Consider the following 22,261-nt stretch of genomic DNA (forward strand, 5'->3'; position numbering starts at 1 on the left):
GGTTCTTTGCAGATGATGCTGTCGTTTATCGACAAATAAAGTCATCAGAAGACCAAAACAAACTGCAAAACGATTTAGAAAAAAATATCTGAATGGTGCGAAAAGTGGCAGTTGAGCTTAAATAACGAAACGTGTGACGTCATCCACATGAGTGCTAAAAGGAACTCGTTAAACTTCGGTTGTACGATAAATCAGTCTAATCTAAATGCCGTAAATTCAACTAAATTCCCAGGTATCACAATTACGAACAACTTAAATTGGAAAGAATACTTAGAAAATGTTGTGGGTGAAGCTAACCAAATGCTGCATTTTATTGGCAGGACACTTAGAAAATGTAACAGACCTACTAAGGAGTGCCTACACTACGCTTGTCCGTCCTCTTTTACAATACTGCTGCGCGGTGTGGGATGCTTACCAGATAGGACTGACGGAGTACATCGAAAAAGTTCAAAGAAAGGCAGCACGTTTTGTATTATCGCGAAATATGGAAGAGAGTGTCACAGAAATGATACAGGATTTGGGATGGAAATCATTAAAAGAAAGGTGTTTTTCGTTGCGACGAAATCTTCTCACGATATTCCAATCACCAAATTTCTCCTACGAATGGGAAGATATTTTGTTGACGCCGACCTACGTAGGGGGGAACGATCACCACTATAAAATAAGGGAAATCAGAGCTCGAAAGGAAAGACATAGGTGTTCATTCTTGGATTGGACTAATAGAGAATTGTGAAGGTGGTTCGATGAACCTTCTGCCAGGCACTTAAATGTGATTTGCTGAGTATCTATGTAGATGTAGATGTAGAGGACGTACGTTGCAAGTGCTGCTCTGAGATGAAGAAGTTGGCACAGGAGAGGAATTCGTGGCGGACCGCATCAAACCAATCAGAAGACTGATGACCCAAAATAAAAAGGTTAGTTGTGAAAAAAAATGGTTCAAATGGCTCTGAGCACTATGGGACTGAACATCTGAGGTCACCAGTCCCCTAGAACTTAGAACTACTTGAACCTAACTAACCTAAGGCCATCGCAGACATCCATGCCCGAGGCAGGATTCGAACCTGGGACCGCAGCAGTTGCGCGGTTCCGGACTGAGCGCCTAGAACCGCGATACCACCGCGGCCGGCGTTAGTTGTGAAATTTGGATGTTGATGTAAGAGCGTCGATTATCGGAACGTCGGTCAACCGAACGACCGCTTAACCGAACTGTGTACTCGCTCGCACCTGTTACTCTGCCACTCTACCGTCCATCATCCCCCTCACTCCCAAACCAAGTTTCCCACCGTAGTCGCCGCACTGCGCCACCGCTGGCGGATGGATAGTACGATTTTTATGAAGTGGTTTCTGGACGTTTTCGTACCCTCTGTAAAAGTTCATCAGCTAAGGAATGGGAAGGGAGAAAACAGTACTTCTCCTTGACAATGGACCAACTCAGCCGTCATGTGATATTTTAAGCGAAAAAGACGAGTTCATAAAGGTAATATTTTTTCCACCTAACATTACCTCCTTATTACAGCCCATGGATCAAGGCGTTATTGAGACTTTCAAACGATATTACAGGAAAGAATTGTTGCGTAAGTTATTTGTTAGAAAGAGAAGAGGATGGAGAAGAAAGTCTCTTAATAAATCATAAGAATATTGACTTGAAAGAGGCGTCCTACATGATGAGCGCAGCATGGAATAGCGTAGAGGAAGAGAATTTGAAGAAAGCCTGGAATAAAATTTTGGACACAGATGAAAATTCACAAGGTTTGCTTGAAAATGACGAACAGAATGATATGTCCGAAATTCTCGGTATACTAAAAGAAATGGATTGCCACGAATGTGATGAAGAAGACGATCATGAATGGATGAATATCGATGATGCAGATCCAGGACACCAAATCGTGCAGGACAGCGAGAGTGTAAACTTCGTCACTGATAAAGATGACGCCGCCAGCATCTCATCAATCAGTGCTCCAGAAAGTGAAGATGAAAGTATACCAACAGCTTCTGAGGCGTTCACTTGTTTAGATACTGCCTGGCGATGGTTTGAAGCTCACGATGAAAGTGACCAGTTTCAGATACCTGTAATGAAAAAAGTACGTGACTTAGCTGCTCGTAAGCGTGTAGGCTTGCTTAGACAGACCAAAATAAAGGATTTTTTAAACGTTAATTTTGTATACTGTGTGTATTGTTCATGTAAAATGCGTATGTAATATGTATATATTTTTGTTTAATAAACTGTTCCACGTGCTATATATTCCTACTGAAGTTGCCTTTGTATGTTACTTTGTAGTACTAAAAGAGATGCCTGTTCTTATGAATAAATTTACTGTACAGTACTTCGTTTTGGCAAATAAACATGTACAGTTTGATTATCCGAACAAACCAGTTTTCCGAACTCCCATGTCCCCCAATTACTTCCGATAATCGACGCTCCACTGTATTTTGAACCCCACTACTCAATCCGTCATGCATCCGCGCCTGTCCGTCGGACAAATACTGCCCGAGTGGACGACCAGCTTTTATTTCAGTCTTGAAACTTTTTTTTCCGTTGTTCAAATGCTCAAATTTGTGTGAAATCTTATGGGACTTAACTGCTAAGGTCATCAGTTCCTAAGCTTACACACTACTTAACCTAAATTATCCTAAGGACAAATACACACACTCATGCCCGAGGCAGGACTCAAACCTCCGCCGGCTTCCGTTGTTTCCTACGCTGAGGTAAAACCCTGAGAGGCGGTCTGTAGGTTTCCGTTCGCCACGGGCCTACTATATCTCGTTCCTATTAGCGCTGTGTGCTTCCGTTGTTTGGCGATTAGCGCACGGGTGCGACAGCAACGTCCGTCGTCAATGAGCCAGGTGCGCAGTGAATCGGCAGCTATTCTCAGGGAAGTCGTGGGCGGGAAGACGTAACTGTAGCGCAGTAAGAGACACTGCACGTATTACACGCGTATTCTCTACATCTACATCCATACTCCGCAAGCTACCTGACGATGTGTGGCGGAGGGTACCTTGAGTACCTCTATCGGTTCTCCCTTCTATTCCAGTCTCGTATTGTTCGTGGAAAGGATTGCCGGTATGCTTCTGTGTGAGCTCTAATCTATCTGATTTTATCCTCATGGTCTCTTCGAAAGATATACGTAGGAGGGAGCAATATAATGCTTGACTCTTCGGTGAAGGTATGTTCTCGAAACTTCAACAAAAGCCCGTACCGAGCTACTAAGTGTCTCTCCTGCTGAGTCTTCCACTGGAGTTTATCTATCATCTCCGTAACGCTTTCGCTATTACTAAATGATCCTGTAACGAAGCGTGCTGCTCTCCGTTGGATCTTCTCTATCTCTTCCATCAGCCCTATCTGGTACGGATCCTACACCGTTGAGCAGTATTCAAGCAGTGGGCGAACAAGCGTACTGTAACCTACTTCCTTTGTTTTCGGATTGCATTTCCTTAGGATTCTTCCAATTAATCTCAGTCTGGCATCTGCTTTAGCAACGATGAACTTTATATGATCATTCCAATTTAAATCACTCCTAACGCGTACTCCCAGGTAATTTATGGAATTAACTGCTTCCAGTAGCTGACCTGCTATATAGTAGCTAAATGATAAGGGATCTATCTTTTTATGTATTCTCAGCACATTACACTTGTCTACACTGATATTCACTTGCCATTCCCTGCACCATGCGTCAATTCGCTGCAGATCCTCCTGCATTTCAGTACAATTTGCCATTGTTACAACCTCTCGATATACCACAGCATCATCCGCAAAAAGCCTCAGTGAACTTCCGACGTTATCCACAAGGTCATTTATGTATACGACACTCTCCTGCGGCACACCTGAAATCACTCTTACTTTGGAAGACTTCTCTCCATTGAGAATGGCATGGTGCATTCTGTTATCTAGGAACTCTTCAATCCAATCACACAATTGGTCTGATAGTCCATATGCTCTTACTTTGTTCATTAAACGACTGTGGGAGCCTGTATCGAACGCCTTGCGGAAGTCAAGAAACACGGCATCTACCTGTGAACCCGTGTCTATGGGCCTCTGAGTCTCGAGGACGAATAGCGCGAGCTGGGTTTCACACCACCGTCTTTTTCGAAACCCATGCTGATTCCTACAGAGTAGATTTCTAGTCTCCAGAAAAGTCATTATACTCGAACATAATATGTGTTCCAAAATTCCACAACTGATCGACGTTAGAGATATAGGTCTATAGTTCTGCACATCTGTTCGACGTCCCTTCTTGAAAACGGGGATGACCTGTGCCCTTTTCCAATCCTTTGGAACGCTTCGCTCTTCTGGAGACCTACGGTACACCGCTGCAAGAAGGGGGGCAAGTTCCTTCGCGTACTCTGTTTAAAATCGAACTGGTATCCCATCACGTCCAGCGGCCTTTCCTCTTTTGAGCGATTTTAATTGTTTCTCTATCCCTCTGTCATCTATTTCGATATCTACCATTTTGTCTATTTCTGCAAAGAATCTTGACTAGCGAATTGCAGAACTGGCAAAAACACTCTCACGATAAAAGTGATTAACAGGTACCAGAAGTAAAGAACAATGGGCGTACAGAGGGCGAAGTTCTGTATATCGAATTCCTAGGTTAATAAACTGAGATAGTAACAGTATGTGGATAGTCAATCAAACTGATCCATTCAGCCTGCTTCTGCAGTTAGTTTAGATTATAAACACTTCGTTAAACGTTTATGTCAGGCCGCTTTCTTGTCTGTTTGTTCGGTAGAAATTTTGCAATTGATTTTAAACGAACTTCGCGATGAGCTAGAAACTTGAAACTTTAAATCTAGCTCAGAACTCGCTGGCAATGCAATGTTAACTCGCTTTCGTGTCTGGTGTGTGGCGGAGGGTACTTTGTGTACCACAGCTATTTCCCCCCTTTTTCCTGTTGCACGTGAGTATGTTATGTAGTAAGAACGGTCTTTTCGTGAGATAATCGTACGAAGAAACAGCATATTGATTGACTCAGATGAAGAGAAGCTGAAACAATACTGAAATTCACCAAATGTCTCTCCTCTAATCTCATAAAAATGTTTGAAATCGATTGAAAAATTTGACACTCATAAGACTAAAAAGCCGGCATAATTATTTCAATAAATCAAAAATGGTTCAAATGGCTCTGAGCACTACGCGACTTAACTTATGAGGTCATCAGTTGCCTAGAACTTGGAATTAATTAAACCTAACTAACCTAAGTACATCACACACATCCATGCCCGAGGCAGGATTCGAGCCTGCGACCGTAGCGGTCGCTCGGCTCCAGATTGTAGCGCCCAGAACCGCACGGCCACCTTGGCCGGCTCAATAAACCACTTCTTAATATAATGTGCTTATTAAACGGACAAAAAGTATAAAAAATGTCTTGCAGTCCTGTACAGATTCCTAAGCCCACACAGATAATCCTGAATAGTTGTGCTTTTGAATTTTAAATAGCTATGAAAATAATGGTACAATTTAAAACGGAGAGATTGGGTTGGGTGTTTGCAACACATAATTTATGCATAAATAGTTCAGCTACATGATATTATCTATAGCACGTACTCTGCGTTTTTCATTTTCAATTCTACAAGTATTTTCATAGCTATCAAAAATTCACAAGCAAAACTTTTAATGACTATTTGTATGGTATGGATTTATGAACCAGTATGGGACTAGAAGAAATTATTGTATGCTTTTCAGGTATATTAAAAGATTTTTATTTCCATATATCTTTAGTGAGGAGGATATGAAGAATGCAGAGCGTCATAAAACACGAATGCAAGGTACACATTTACAAAAGAAAGAGAAATGCTGAAATTCCTACACGGATTCTAAGTGATATAGTCCTCATGGATGAGGAATACGTCAAGAAATATGGAACGTATTTTCATTTAAGAGGAAATATCACACTTATCACAATAATATAAATCTACAGGGTGATTATAATTAAACTTTCAAACCGCTGTATAAATAACACTACTGGTCAGGTGCGTTGCATATATGGTGCAGTCATGCCTTCAAAACTTTCTGATCGCCCCTTATGTATTGGAAGTGAAGACACAGATGAAAAAATCTTGGATTCGACACATACTTTTGTGAATGCTTCGTCGCTACCGCTCTGGAGGCCGTGTTGCCACTATTTTAAGGTAGGCCGAGTCTGCGAGTCAGTGAAACGGCTTCTGGTACAGTAGAAACTCTTTAAATCGAATTCCGCTAACAGCTGGTAAAGTTATTTTATTGAAACACAACAGGTTTGGCGACCTAAAGCGGCATTATCAGGTGGAACCTAGATGGTAAAGAGTAATCACTACACAGCGTCTCGACTTTGCGTATCTTAAAATTTATAAACGTAATATGTAAAAGAACTCACACTGTTAAAAGGTCGTAGGTGTGACTGTCGCTCCTAGTCAAGACGCTGTATGCTATTCAGTGTATATCGTCTCCATTACGTTCGTGAACGAAGGTTGACAAACAAGTGATCCACTAAGATCATAAAAATTGCTGGCGGGTGGATGTCAAGAGCCATGTTTTAACATTTGCTTGCATCTAAAAAAGAAAATGCGTAGTTCACATTGAATAATCAATTAGAGTTAAACGGCCATAGCATTCTGGCTAATTTTGATTGTTTATACGGTGGCATTAGTAGGTAAGAAAATTCAGTATTATTCTCGCTTGTGAAGGAGAGACGCAGCGCTCCTAGTCATGAGTGCGTGACGTCAGACCGTCCGCAGGTTAGTTTCCGTACCGCCGTCCTATTTGTCCGTCTTAGTCGCTAGTGCGGGCCACTTCTAAGCTTCCGAACACTGCGTTGCCCCACCATCGCACCGGTAAAAACAGCCACTTATACCATTCCACACAGTATTATGCAATATGCCCCGAATGATCATGTTAGCAGTGGCAAGTTTTTATTGCCAATCAGGCCTTTAAAAATTGTTTAGCGTCCTCTCACATTTTTCTTTCATACGCAGAGAAGTTTTAAAACATACCTCTGTAGCTACATGATCCACCCGCCAGCAATTTTTACAGCCTTAATGTTTCGTGACTTAAATTACTTATAAATGAATTTCAGATAGATCAAAAAATATATAAAACTAGCTACCTATTGTCAGCGTAACAATTCATTTGACCTCAAAAGTGATTATCTCGCTAATATTTGTCACTCTGCTAAAGATATCTCCGCTTGACGTTGTGTAGAAATGTTGTTTGCAAACTCGTGTGAGTGGCACTAAATTGGATATCATTTATCAGATTTTACGCAACTGTTACTTAAGATGGAAGCACTTCTGTCTACCAAAAGGAAAATTTAGTTACAAAATACTACCCGCGCACAACACTGACGTATGTCTCCTATTAAAATATTTCATGTAAATCGTCCGAAATAATTAGGCTTCATACATCAGCAAATAAGAAATTGATATTACGTAACGTGGTGTGAGCACTGTTTTTAAAGATTCAATCTGAGTTGAATTCTGTCCATTAAATTAGATTCGGGACCACCGGTGCACATTTATTTCCATTCATTTATGTCTAACAACATTTATGTTTGTTAAAATTCTCCATTCAAAACTGCCGCGGAAGTATTTTTCCTAAGATGACGACAGACAGACGATAGTCAATTTGGCTTTGTTATTCTCGATTCCTTTTATATCAAGTTAATATATTCAGATAAAAGTCTTTAAGCCTTTTGTTCTCTGTCTTTTAGCATTTAAAATAATTCTCAATGAAAAATGTTTCATACTTTTTATACCAGTTACTAGTGAAGTCCGCTGGAAGTTACTAGCGCTAATGATTGCGCTCCTAATTGCGGAGCTGAAAATTAACACTTAAAAACATTAATTAGATTGTTTTACAATTGCAATAAATACAAATCCACGTCTAGACAATAGCGACGCTATTTTTCAAATAATAATTGACAATATAGTTACAGGTTTTCTCTTTACAGACTTCACACATTTCAGTCCGAACAGTTCATCGGTTATCACAGGAAGAACAACTGAACCACAATTGTCGCAGATAACAAAAAAAGGATTATAATTGTCGTTGTCTATGAGTGTAGTTATCTGATAATAGTTTTAATTCACACAGAAATTAAATTATTACAGAAATAATGAAATAATTATCGTCATTTTTACAATATAACATTTTTTGAAGTTTGTACACTTAGTTCATTTTAATATCTTGTGGCTAGAACATAGTGTCGTGGATATTACACCCGTTACCCCGAGTGCAATCAGATATTAGCTAGTACCCCCCCGCCCTGCACCCTCCCCCCTCTGCCACCTGTTGCCCCACTTCCTCCCCCCCCCCCCTCCCACATTATCACCAACTTTATCACCTAACTAAACTGTACAATGATAAACTTTTCTTGGAACACTGTTAATTTTAAAGTGATGAAAGATGAATGATATTTAACTTGGTGTCTTAGAATGAATGACAAAGGAATTCGTGGGGCATCGTAAATCGTACGCACAACTCCTTCTCAGAAAAGAAAGCAGACTACCCACTGTGAGGGTACACGCTTCTTACAAAACATACCTCCCCTGCATTACTCCTCTTCATTACGGCACTCGATTGACCTGCGCACTGCAACCCCTTTTAAAATCATGTAAGTTCAAACGTGTGCACTATACTTACTATTCGTAAATCACTTCATTGCTACACTCCTTAATTCTGAACTGGTACAAAATGCTTCAAATGGCTCTGAGCACTATGGGACTTAACATCAGTGGTCATCAGTCACCTAGAACTTAGAACTACTTAAACTTAACTAACCTAAGGACATCACACAACACACAGTCATCACGAGCCAGAGAAAATCTCTGACCCCCGCCTGGAATCGAACCCGGGAACGAACTGGTACAAATTGGATGACTTCAGCCTGTTAATGCTTTGTGTCTAACCACTCTAATAATAGTGAATAGTAACACTGAGTACAGCACTATAGCAGCCCTTATCTAGTTACTGCTGTGTCGTGATGTCAATTAATTCATTTTTCGGTTTCGAAGCGAGTAATGAAGCAATTTCTAGACTGCTGCAGATATTATCTACAACTTGGAGAAAACATTTTCTTGAGTTATTTAACGTTTTTACGTATATGTCTCACTTTTATCATCAGCAATGATAAAACGTGTGTGTAATGGGTGGACTATGTGAGGAACCTCTAACATCAAAAAATGGTTTAAATGGCTCTGAACACTATGGGACTTAACTTCCGAGGTCATCAGTCCCCTAGAACTACTTACACCTAACTAACCTAAGGACACCACACACATCCATGCCCGAGGCAGGATTCGAACCTGCGACCGTAGCGGTCGCGCAATTCCAGACTGTAGCGCCTAGGAACCGCTTGGCCACTCCAGCCAGCCTCTAACATCCATCGTATTGATGCTACTAGTTGAGAGTTATAATTATTGATAACTTTTATAATCAATATTAGAGTCTTACACAGTTTTGATAATACTATTGGTCTTTTGAAAATAATTTAGTTTCGTAACGGAAACATAAGCGGATAGTTCAGTTTTTACCCTGCAGAAAATTTCGTTTACCCTTAAAAGGTTGGGATCCACTGATGTAGACAGCATTCACTGAACGGCTTATCTTGAGTAGGAGTGTTGGGTACACGTACGACCTTTTAACACTGTGAGTACATTTTAGATGTTACTTTCATAAATTTTGATATCCACGAAGTTGAGACTCTTTACCACGTAGGTTGCACCTGATGATGCCGCTTTAGGTTGCGAAACCGGTTGTGTTCCAATAAAATAACAATTTTACCACCTGTTGGCACGATCCTTCTTGACATCAACAGCTGCGGATACCCACAGAGTAAAATACTTTCTCACTCATTAAAACTTATGGGGTACTTCCGTTGACGTAGAATCATGATATTGGCAAGAAGCAAGTTTAGCAGTACAGCAAAAGAAAAAGCAGAAATATATTAAATTACAATTATATCATACGAAAAAAATAATTTTTGATCATTTGTTGTTCCACTTCAGATTACGAGATTCTCGAAAGTCTTGGGATCCCCCAGACATGGCCAACCGATTCGGCTCAAATATGGCAGGTCGCTTGTGTACAACCTACAACAAAGGAATCTAAGATATTTTGGGTCAATACCCCCGCGTTTTTGAGAAAATCGCCCCTAAAGGTTATGACGAGCAATCGACTCAAAATTGGCGGGAGCGATAGATAATTGTAAATAGAGCATTTTTCATCATCAGGTATGGGGTCCAGAAATCTAGGTAAGAAACTTTTACAACTGCCGCTTCTGTATCCACATGGTAAACGCTTTTCGCCGACAGCACCGACAGTCGCCGGCACGGTAGCTCAGCGTGTTCGGTAAGAGGGTTAGCTGCCCTCTCTAATAAAAAACTGATTCAACGGCTCAACACTGAACTTGAACGGCTGTCATGGGACATCCGCACCGAACAAATGAATCGAACAAAATGAGAACAATAAAAAAAATAGCGCAAAGGCCAAGGTAACTGTCTGGGATTCGGAGAACTCGGGTTTGAATCTCGAAGAAACCTAGCGGATGTTCTTCTTTTCGTTTGTATTTTTCCATATCTCAACTGATAGGGATAGGAGGGTTAATAGGGTAAGTAAATCAATAAGGAATGATAATATTAAGGTAGGCAAATAAATTTCTCAAACGCCGAGAAACAGTACAGCCTGCTTCCGGTAGTGCGTTGATAATGCATCCGTCTAGCAACACTTTTACAAACCGAAACACAGCGTCGGTGACTTCCCGCTTGCCATCGTCTGTGACAGGCTTCCAACTATATTTTACAGCGCTAGTCGAAGGGTGTATATTCTCCATTATTCAGATTATGCACCTGAAAGATATGCCACAACAAACAATAACTAGTTACTACGGCATAAACAGACGAGCTAATTACTGCAAACCTCCTACAGTACTCGTCATAATTACTTACGGAAGAACACTGAGTTCACTGAGAAAACATGTTTCAGTCGGCGAATTAACGATGGAAAAATCATGGTATATGCATCCGTGAGGCTCGCGGCAGCCTAATGACGGAAAACAATTCTTTCCGAATGACTTCTATTAGGCTCGTGCTGGACACCTCCACTCTTCCAGGTTCAGAACTATGAAATGACGAAGTGGCAACCGGGACAATATAAATCTCCCCGCGTGCATTTTATCCCGGGCCTCGCTGTAAACAAGCGTCGCGCGGTTGGCTATCTGTGGTCCCTCGTGAGGAATTCGCAGCACTCCTACTCGGAGTTGTTCGTATGTGACAAGGCTTAATACTTTACTAACTCTCGGCGTTTGGGAAATTAGTTTGCCTACCTTATTATTATCATTCCTTATTGATTTACTTACCTTATTAAGCCGCCTATCCCTAGCAATTGAGAAATGGAAAAATACAAACGAAAAGAAGAACATCCGCTAGGTTTCTTCGAGATTCAAACCCGAGTTCTCCGAATCCCAGACAGTTACCCTGGCCGCTGTCCTATCGACACTGCCGGCGAAAAACGTCTACCATGTGGATACAGAAGCGGCAGTTGTAAAAGTTTCTTACCAAGATTTCTGGAAAAGTTTGCGTTGCGGGCCCCATACCTGATGATGGAAAATGCTCTATTTACAATGATCTATTCATCCCTTCAATTTTTTTTTCTGTCGGACTTAACCTCTGAGGTCATCAGTCACCTAGTACTTAGAACTACTTAAACCTAAATAACCTAAGGACATCACACACATCCATGCCCGAGACAGGATTCGAATCTGCGACCGCAGCGGTCGCGCAGTTCCAGACTGTAGCGCCTAGAACCGCTTGAACACCACGGCCGGCGATCCCTTCAATTACGAGTCGATTGCTCGTCATAACCCTTAGGGGTGATTTTCTCAAAATTGCGGGTGTGTTGATCCAAAATATCTTAAGAGTCCTTCATTTTAGGCTGTAAACAAGCGACCTGCCATATTTGAGCCGAATCGGTTGGCCGTGTCTGAGGCCTTCCCCTTGTGAGACCGATATCTTGTCAGTATCAACGTCGACGACGGTAAAAAATGGTCGAGATTCACGAGTCCAGGAAAGGATAAACTGTCTGTATACATATTTAAGTTTTTACGAAACACTTACTGCCCGAGATCTACCCGTACCTGCCCACTGTTTTTTTTGTGTTCGCCTGTTGAGGCTTAACGCAGACGTGCACAGTATTTGGACAGGCACTACCGTTCCACAACACGTCTGATTAACCGCAGCGATTAGCAGCTCTGTTGTTCCCCTTGCGGGAGCCCTCGGACGCCCACTTGCGGCTGCTTCATTAGCAGCTGTGGCCGCCTCTCCCCTTCCATCACACGGACACCTGCCCTGGTAGCTGTGGTCACGAGGCGATCACGCTTTGACCAGCACCGGCAGAACGGCGGGTTCGCGTCACCGTTATCCAAGCATACGGCTCGCGCCGAGACGATAAATGCACGCCCCAGCGCACGCCTGCGTGACGTCGGCAATGTAGTGCTACAACCTGCCGACACAAAGGCTTGAAGCCTGAGGCCCGTATTGCGGTGTTGAAGATCTTTGTCAAAGATTTCGTCAAACTGTGATTACGTAGGCTTTCGCGGCGTAGAAAGTCTCTTCGGGTTTGTTGCAGGATCCTAAAATCAACTTGACTCGATATTTCGGCGATCCAACTGTTCGCCATCTTCAGGAAATGCTGCTTCTGCTGATGAGTCCCGCTGAGAACAGACGCCAGGTTTCAAATCGACGTCCTATATAGGCCACCGTTCAGTACACGGCGCATGCGCCGCCCATCACCGTTTCTGCCTTCCAAGACAGGGAGGTGGAGCCGCCCTTAGTGAAACACTGCTGGCAACGATATATAGCAATCAAGGCCGCACCGAAGAACGTTCAGTTTTGATGCGAGATAATACAGGATTCCACGTTTTGCTAAGAGGAAACCCATTGTCTCTGTTGATTAAATGATCAGACAACCTAATTTCAATCGCCTCTTTATAGACACTGTTCCAAAAACCGGAAATGTCGGGAACCACAACAGTTTCCTCAACCGCGGTGTTGGCCGTCGAATGGCGCTAGCTGTGCAGCATTTGTGCACCGCCGCCGTCAGTGTCAGCCAGTTTGCCGTGGCATACGGAGCTCCATCGCAGTCTTTAACACTGGTAGCATGCCGCGACAGCGTGGACGTGAACCGTATGTGCAGTTGACGGACTTTGAGCGAGGGCGTATAGTGGGCATGCGGGAGGCCGGGTGGACGTACCGCAGAATTGCTCAACACGTGGGGCGTGAGGTCTCCACAGTACATCTATGTTTTCGCCAGTGGTCGGCGGAAGGTGCACGTGCCCGTCGACCTGGGACCGGAACGCAGCGACGCACGGATGCACGCCAAGACCGTAGGATCCTACGCAGTGCCGTAGGGGACCGCGCCGCCGCTTCCCAGCAAATTAGGGACACTGTTGCTCCTGGGGTACCGGCGAGGACCATTCGTAACCGTCTCCATGAAGCTGGGCTACGGTCCCGCACACCGTTAGGCCGTCTTCCGCTCACGCCCCAACATCGTGCAGCCCGCCTCCAGTGGTGTCACGACAGGCGTGAATGGAGGGACGAATGGAGACGTGTCATCTTCAGCGATGAGAGTCGCTTCTGCCTTGGTGCCAATGATGGTCGTGTGCGTGTTTGGCGCCGTGCAGGTGAGCGCCACAATCAGGACTGCATACGACCGAGGCACACAGGGCCAACACCCAGCATCATGGTGTGGGGAGCGATCTCCTACACTGGCCGTACACCTCTGGTGATCGTCGAGGGGACACTAAATAGTGCACGGTACATCCAAACCGTCATCGAACCCATTGTTCTACCATTCCTAGACCAGCAAGGGAACTTGCTGTTCCAACAGGACAATGCACGTCCGCATGTATCCCGTGCCACCCAACGTGCTCTAGAAGGTGTAAGTCAACTACCCTGGCCAGCAAGATCTCCGGATCTGTCCCCCATTGAGCATATTTGGGACTGGATGAAGCGTCGTCTCACGCGGTCTGCACGTCCAGCACGAACGCTGGTCCAACTGAGGCGCCAGGTGGAAATGGCATTTCAAGCCGTTCCACAGGACTACATCCAGCATCTCTACGATCGTCTCCATGGGAGAATAGCAGCCTGCATTGCTGCGAAAGGTGGATATACACTGTACTAGTGCCGACATTGTGCATGCTCTGTTGCCTGTGTCTACGTGCCTGTGGTTCTGTCAGTGTGATCATGCGATGTATCTGACCCCAGGAATGTGTCAATAAAGTTTCCCCTTCCTGGGACAATGAATTCACGGTGTTCTTATTTCAATTTCCAAGAGTGTAGAACGGCCAACGTAAGCTTTCCCACATTGACACGGAATTTTGTACACCCCGTGTTTCCTAAGTCCCAAATCATCCTTCACAGAGCCGAGCAGAGCCCTAATCTTAGAAGGTGGACGGAGCACACTCTTAATGTTAAAATTTCTTAAAATTCGTCCAATCTTAAACGATAAGCCTCCAGAATAAGGAAGAAAGACCACAGATCTATGTTCCTCTTCGTACACCTCCGGAGATTGTCCAAACTCTATAGCCCGACCAATCTGTTTTTCGGTGTATCCATTTTCCTTGAAAACAGTCATCAAATGCTCAAGTTCTTGTGTTAAGCTATCTGCGTCGGAAATAGCATATGCTCTCCGTACCAAAGACCTAAGGACGCCACTGCGTTGGTGTGGTTAATGACAACTCTTAGGATGCAGATACCAATCTGTGTGTGTCGGCTTTCGGTGAACTTTGTGTCCCAAAGTTCCATCTGTTTTTTTATAAACCATTACGTCTAAAAATGGAAGCATCCCATCATTTTCGACCTCCATAGTAAATTTGATACGGGGATGAAGACAGTTGAAGTGGTCCAAAAATCTGTCAAGAGCATCACGTCCATGCGGCCAGACGAAGAAGGTATCGTGCACGTATCTCCAGAAGCACATTGGTTGCAAAGCTGAAGTCCTCAGCGCCGAAATATCGAGTCAAGTTGATTTTAAGATCCGGCAGCAAACCCGAAGAGACTTTCAAGATTTCGTCAACCTTCTTTGAGCAAACCACTCCGCTGGAGCTACACTGAACAACCAAAGTAACTGGTACACCTGCCTAATAGCGTGTAGGGTCTCCGCGAGCACGCAGAACGGACGTAACACGATGTGGCATGGAATTGGCTAATGTCTGAAGTAGTGCTGGAGGGGACTGACATCGTGAATTGTGCAAAATAAAGAACAGTCGAAGGTTTCACCATGAATTTTAACAATTACTGCCGACATACATCACGTAGATACTCCAAAGAGATATGTACCTTGTGTGGATGAGCATTGCCCTGTTGAAAAATGCAAACATGATACTGTCTCACGAGAGTTAACACAGGAAGATAGAGTTCATGATGTACCGTTGTGCAAACCGTGACCCGAATTCATAACCGATGGCTCCTCATATAAAGACGCCAGGAGTAACACCGCTGTTCTCCTCCAGAACATTGGAAGAGTGGCACATCTCATCACTACGTTTACATGGGACACAGATTCCGAAATGCGAAAACCGAATTCCTAAAACCGTTTTCCGCTGTCGTGTTTACATGTTGAGGTCTGGAAAACAGCTGTTACAGTTTCTCATTTAGTCAGCATAATCGTTATTTTTCTTCAATTACACGTTGGGTAACAAGCTTCAGTCTAACGTCTCTATTTATCCTTCACTGTACAAGAAGCCACTCCGTCCATAATAGCAGAAAATTTTTAGAAACAAGACGAGCGCTGACAGCCCATTCACGTTTCAAATCCGGTTGCATTTACACGGGAGCGAAAATCGACTGTGGAATTGAAAGACCAGCAACTACGCTGAAGGGCCAAAGAAACTGGGGCGCCTGCCAAATATCGTGTAGGGGCCCCTGCGAGCACGCAGAAGGGTCGCAACACGACGTGGCATGTATTCAGATAATATCTGAAGTAGTGCTGGAGAGGACTGACACCATGAATGCTGCAGGGCTGCCCATAAATCCGTAAGAGGGGGTGGAGATCTCTTCTGAACAGCACCCTGCAAGGCACCCCACATATGCTCAATAATGTTCATGTCTCGTGAGTTTGGTGGCTATCGGAAATGTTTCACCTCAGAAGAGTGTACCTGGAGTCACCCTGTAGCAATTCTGAACGTGTGGGTTGTGGCATTGTCCTAGTGGAATTGAAATAGCCCAAGTCCGTCGAAATGAATGATGGATATGAATGGGAGCTTGCGTACGTGACACCTGCCAGAGTCGTATCTAGACGTATCAGGTGTCCCATATCACTCCAATTGCACACGCCGCACCCCAGTACAGAGGCCCCACCAGCTTGAAGAGTCCTCTACTGACATGCAGAGTCCATGAATTCATGAGGTTGTCTCCATACCATTACACGTCCATCATCGAGAAACAATCTGATACGAGGCTCGTTCGACCAAGCAACATGTTTCCAGTCATCAGCAGTCCAATGTCGGTGTAGAAGGGCCCAGGCGATGTGTAAAGCTTTGTGTCGTGCAGTCATCAACGGTTCACGAGCGGGTCTTCCGCTACGAAAGCCCATATCGATGATGTTTTTTGAATGGTTCGTACTTGTTGATGGCCGAGCATTGAATTTTGCAGCAATTTGCGGAAGGGTTGTACTTCTGTCGCGTTGAAGGATTCTGTTTAATCGTCGTTGGTCCCGTTCTTGCTGGATCTTTTTCCGGTCGCTGCATTGTTGGAGATATGATGTTCCACCGGACTTCTGATATTCACGGTACACTCGTGAGATGGTCATACGGGAAAATCCCTATTTCTTCGCTACCTCGGAGATGCTGTGTTGCATCGCTCGTGCGCCGCCTGTGATACCATGCTCAAACTCACTGAAATCTTGATAACCTGCCACCGTAGCCAGAAATGTAGATGATAAACGGGTATTCATTGGACAAATATATTATACTAGAACTGACATGTGATTACATTTTCACGCAATTTGGGTGCATAGATCCTGATAAATCAGTACACAGAACAACCACCTCTGGCCGTAATAACGGCCTTGATAGGCCTGGGCATTGAGTCAAACAGAGCTTGGATGGCGTGTACAGGTACAGCTGCCCATGCAGCTTCAACGCGATACCACAGTTCATCAAGAATAGTGACTGGCGTATTGTGATGAGCCAGTTTGGAAACTTTCCTCGTGTCAGCAAGTTGTAAGTGTCGCCACCGGCGCCAACCTTGTTTGAATGCTCTGTAAAGCTAATCATTTGCGTATCACAGCATGTTCTTCCTGTCGGTTAAATTTCGCGCCTGTAGCACGTCATCTTCGTGGTGTAGCAATTTTAATGGCCAGTAGTGTATTGTCAATTATTACGCCGGGAAAGCCTTCGTAATCACTTCCTCCTGATTGGTTGCACTTAACATTGGCGATGGCAGCAAACGGTTCGTGGCAGAAGCGATGTCTCTTGCTGAGTTCCACGCTCTGTTTGCTTTGATCCGGTATACGTGAAGGCCCTCTGCAGGTCGCGCTGCTAACGGCGGAGCCAGAGCGTCGTGTAGTCGCAGGGGCTGAGTAGGCAACCAGCACGGCGGTGGTGTGTTGCAGTGTAGCTGCGGCGCCAGGCGGCTTTTGCGAAACGCTACATTACATGCTTTCATTAGGTAGCTACGGAGTGAATAACTGCGAGCTTTGTAATTCTTTTCCCTAAGAAGTCAAAGCACAATGAATTTCCCTTGAAGTAAGCAAGCACAAATACGAATCCATTATACTGATTAAAATTAAAAACATACGAAAAAAGATTACTATCGTTGGTTACATTCTGCTGTGTAAATTACATAACTGATGTGCGACCATTATGGCCGTGTTGATGATAAAAATATAGTGTAACAGAGATGACGCCATCTACATTCTAACAAGCTATAAAGCAGATTATAAAAAGTACACAAAGTTTGTGCATATTTCGCATTTAACTGATCGTATTTTATTGACATTCTCTTCATTATACATACTTTAATGAAATGTCTGAAGTGCTTTGTGTATGTCACTGCAGACATCAGAAACTATCTGATACATAGCACCTATTCAAATGATAAACAGTCAATAAAGTACAGGTTTTCAGTTGCTGGTAACCAGAGAGGACCGTTACTCCTTCTTCTGGTTATGTTGGTGCTCGGTAATCAGTGGTCTGCCTTTAAATTTAATCCTCAGGTGTAATGAGAAGCCAGCAGAAAGTGTCAACCGAGGTAAGACAAAGTGTTGGACCAATACTAAGGAAAAGTGGAGCTGGAATTCAGTGTTCAGTGCACTAACTCCAAGCATTTCAAGCTTACTTATGAACTGAGACACCAAAAATTCCTCCTTTCCTAAGCCATTTTGTCAGTTTCGTCAAAAACAGTGCTCGCAATGCAAAATAGTCGTCTCTGAAACCAAAGTTTAGTATAGTCCTCTCTGAAATCAGAGCTTCGCATCGTGTATCTATACACATCAAAAAATGTTTTGTAACACCCCGGTTCGGAGAGTTCCGGAACCTGTAGAGAAAAGTGGAATGGAGATCAACACAAACATAATTTCCGCTCCTTTTATTGATCATGAAAACCACACATTGCATGTTGTACCGCCATACAGCGAGACATGCAGAGGTGGTGGTCCAGATTGCTGTACACACCGGTACCTCTAATACACAGTAGCACGTAGCTTTGGTTCACTCCGAGACGCCTGGACACTTCCCTTGTTGAGAGCCGTTCCTGGCACAAAGTAACAATGCGGAAGCGATCGAACCGCGGTGTTGACCGTGTAGGCATGATTGAAGTACAAATAACACGAGCCGTGTTTCTCCTTCCTGGTGGAATGACTGGAATTGATCGGCTGTCGGACCCCCTCCTTCTAATAGGCGCTGCTCATGCATGGCTGTTTACATCTTTGGGCGGGTTTAGTGACATATCTGAACAGTCAAAGGGACTGTGATACAATATCCACAGTCAACGTCTTTCTTCAGGAGTTCTGGGAACCGGCGTGATGCAAAACTTCTTGTGATGTGTGTGTATTGTAGTAGCTCACCAGAAGCATGAGTGTAGGACAGGAGCGCAGAGGTGCTGTGCAACATGGGGCGCTACTGAGACATCATTCAATTAACAATTATTTTTTGGCATCAGTTTTACATTCGATCTTCTTCCCGGTGTTGCCTAGCAGCGGACGTGGTGAGCCCACCGTGCATGAAGGCGTAGAGTGGCATGTCAGTGACCGGCGAGGAATCTGCAGGTGCGGGCTCTGGTGTTGTCAGAGGTCAGTGCTGCGGGCCTGGCGTGACTTGTACGTCTGTCAGAGCAGGTTTTGACGGTCTACACACGGAAAAATTTGAAAACGTTAAAAATATATGTTTTGACAGAGCACAGAGAAAACTGTGCGACTGTGAAACTGTTGCATTCATTTTTTTGCAGTTTATGTTACATACTCTTATGTTTTCTTCACTTTTTCGGGAGTGGTATCACATCCACAAGAAAACCTAAATCGGGCAAGGTAGAAGAATATTTTTATCCATTCGCCAAGTGTGCAAGTTAGATGGGTCGACAACATATTTCTGTCATGTGACGCACATGCCGTCACCAGTGTCGTATAGACTATATCAGACGTGTTTTCCTGGATCAAATGTTTTCGGTTCCCATTGGAGAGGCACGTCCTTTCCTCTACTAATCGCACGGTTTTGCGGCGCGGTCGAAATACACAGACACTAAACTTATGACAGTGAACAGAGATGTCAATGAACGAACGGACAGATCTTAACTTTGCAAGAATAAAGTACTTTAACTTTTCGCTCGAGGGAAGACTTGAACCAAGGACCTCTCTCTCCGCAGTTGCTCACGCTAACTACGGGACCACGGCGCTCCTCTACCCACATTAATCTTGATGTTGCCTATGTTGCCCATGGACTACTCAGTTTGTATATTTTGCTCACTTTTTCATAGTTCCACAAACTTCTTCCTTTTTTCTCGATTGATCTGTGTTCAGTTTTTCAAGGCCTATCCACTGTGCCAAATTATAACTAAATCTGAGGGGGGTGCGATGGAGAGGTTCTCTTGTTAGCATCCAAACACCTTAACCATTACACTAAGACAGCTCGTCTTTCGAACTCATTACTGGAGGACTCTAAAAAAATCACGCAAAGACCGATAAACACTGTTGGTATGACTATGAATTACTCACGTTTCCTCGATGTACAATAGGAAATAAACAATTACTGCTGTTCTTTATTGCGAAAAAGTGATTCGTGAGAATGATACAAACACCTTTCCTTGCTATCGCCTGAATTAGGAGGCTTATTGCTTGTTCGGTTTAATTAATTAATAGAATATGAAGCAATTGGTATAAAGAATGCTTTTTCCAAACTTTCTATAAAAGAAATTCTGCTATTAAGACGTTGCTTTTGTTCAATTACTTTATTTATGACTGAACGTTTCTAAAACTGAAGCCACTTGTCTGTGGTCTGCACTGCAGTCAAGCTCTGGCAATGTCGTTCTCTGTTCATTGGCTGACTGTGTTTTGTGATGTCAGATGCGCAGAACGAACCTAAACTCGGCCGCCATAGTAAATGACGCGCACATTAGTAGGGCTGATCTTTCATTGATCATGCAGATGGAGTGGCCTAACCATGAGGATGAGTGGAAGGAAGGCGAGGGCTTATAGCAGTCAATGACATAACAGCCCTCTTTAAGGGTGACCACATGTCCTGGTATTTTCTGAGCGTTTTTGCTCTCTTGGCTGGCCTAATGTTTAATGTCAGGGCTTCCGCGGGCTCCTTTATCCTAAGTTTGCAGCCTGAAAGGCGTTCTTGTGTCATCCCTAGGTGGAGTTGCTACATGTAGCTTTGTTACAGAAAAGCGGTGTGACTGCTCTGTACTGTTGTCTAAGTGGTGAACCAGGGGTTCCTCGCGTGACCACTTGCACGCTATGAGGCAGTGAGCTCAATGCTTGTTTGTGCTTCAGTTCTTCTCTGTGTTGACGCTGCACTCAAAAAGCACTCCGTCTTCAGGCCACAAGTGGCATATCGGGACCATCCGACCGCCGTGTCATCCTCAGTTGAGGATGCGGATAGGAGGGGCGTGTGGTCAGCACACAGCTCTCCCGGACATTACGATGGCTTTCTTTGAATGGAGTCGCTACTATTCGGTCGAGTCTCTCCTCAATTGGCGTCAAGAGGCTGAGTGAAGCCCGAAAAATGGCAACGGTGCATGGCGGCCTGGATGGTCACCCATCCAAGTGCCGACCACGCCCGACAGCGCTTAACTTCGGTGATCTCACGGGAACCGTTGTATCCACTGCGGCAAGGCCGTTGCCTGTATTGACGTTGGGTACAACATTATTACACGCCCGGTGCTTGCATTCCACTTAGCATCATCTCAGCCAGTTCTAACAAAATTTTACTTCTTCACTTAATTAATATTCTCGTGTGCAACAATGTCGATTTTAACCTTGTGTGCCAATGATTAGCACGAGGAAACAATAACGCAGCGTTCATAGATTGTATTTTTTATGTCACATTGTGTTCCGTTCTCTTCTGTGTAAAGACTTGTTCACAAATATCATACGAGCGAATGGTAGTTCACATTGCCAAGTCGTCTGCAAATGAACATTTACTTGTGTTCGCTTCCATTCGCTCTTGTGTAAACATGACTCCAAGGTTGACTGTTGATCAAGGAACAACCGCACTGCTTTATAAGTGCCGATTACTATAATTTCCTCTATTGTGTACTGGTATAGCCGATTGTCATGCCTGGTTAAAGTTTGCTTTAGCTGCCTGTGCAAACGTGCACAATCACCACCCTCAGTGCAGCTAAATTTCTTAGGTTCATACTGTACTTTGAACTCAAAACTCAATAAAACTAATGTGTGAATAAATTTTTTATTATAATGAGGAAGGAGAGAGATACAAAGCATATGTAAAAATAAAAGCTGTGTTTAAAATTTGGTCGCTATGTGTTCTCTTATCCACATTATACTGAAGCAATCTACATGATGTTAATGTTTAATAATCGAATATGTTGAGTGACAACAGTGTCTGAGTGAATATTCCCCAACGCCTTGGAAAGCAATAAGAGATGAAGGTTGGAACGTTGCTTAACTTTACTCTGAATAGCAGTGGTTTTCTTTCTGCTTAGCTTATGGTCTCTGTCCCTCAAGTGAGGTTGTGGTAGTTGGCACAGTTTGTCTCAAGATGTGATATTCCTGCTTGCAGAAGTGATTTTGGGTACAGTTTCGTTTTATGTAAATCCCTTAGTGAAATTTAAATAT

At 43.8% G+C, this 22,261-nt stretch overlaps 1 pseudogene; it reads right to left on the reverse strand.

Moving 5' to 3' along the window:
* Window positions 1-21,189: 21,189 nt before the first annotated feature.
* LOC126292343 (5S ribosomal RNA) lies at window positions 21,190-21,307 on the reverse strand (annotated as a pseudogene).
* Between the last annotated feature and the right edge of the window lie 954 nt (window positions 21,308-22,261).

The sequence above is a fragment of the Schistocerca gregaria genome, chromosome 9, assembly GCF_023897955.1.
Source record: "Schistocerca gregaria isolate iqSchGreg1 chromosome 9, iqSchGreg1.2, whole genome shotgun sequence".
NCBI lineage: Eukaryota > Metazoa > Arthropoda > Insecta > Orthoptera > Acrididae > Schistocerca > Schistocerca gregaria.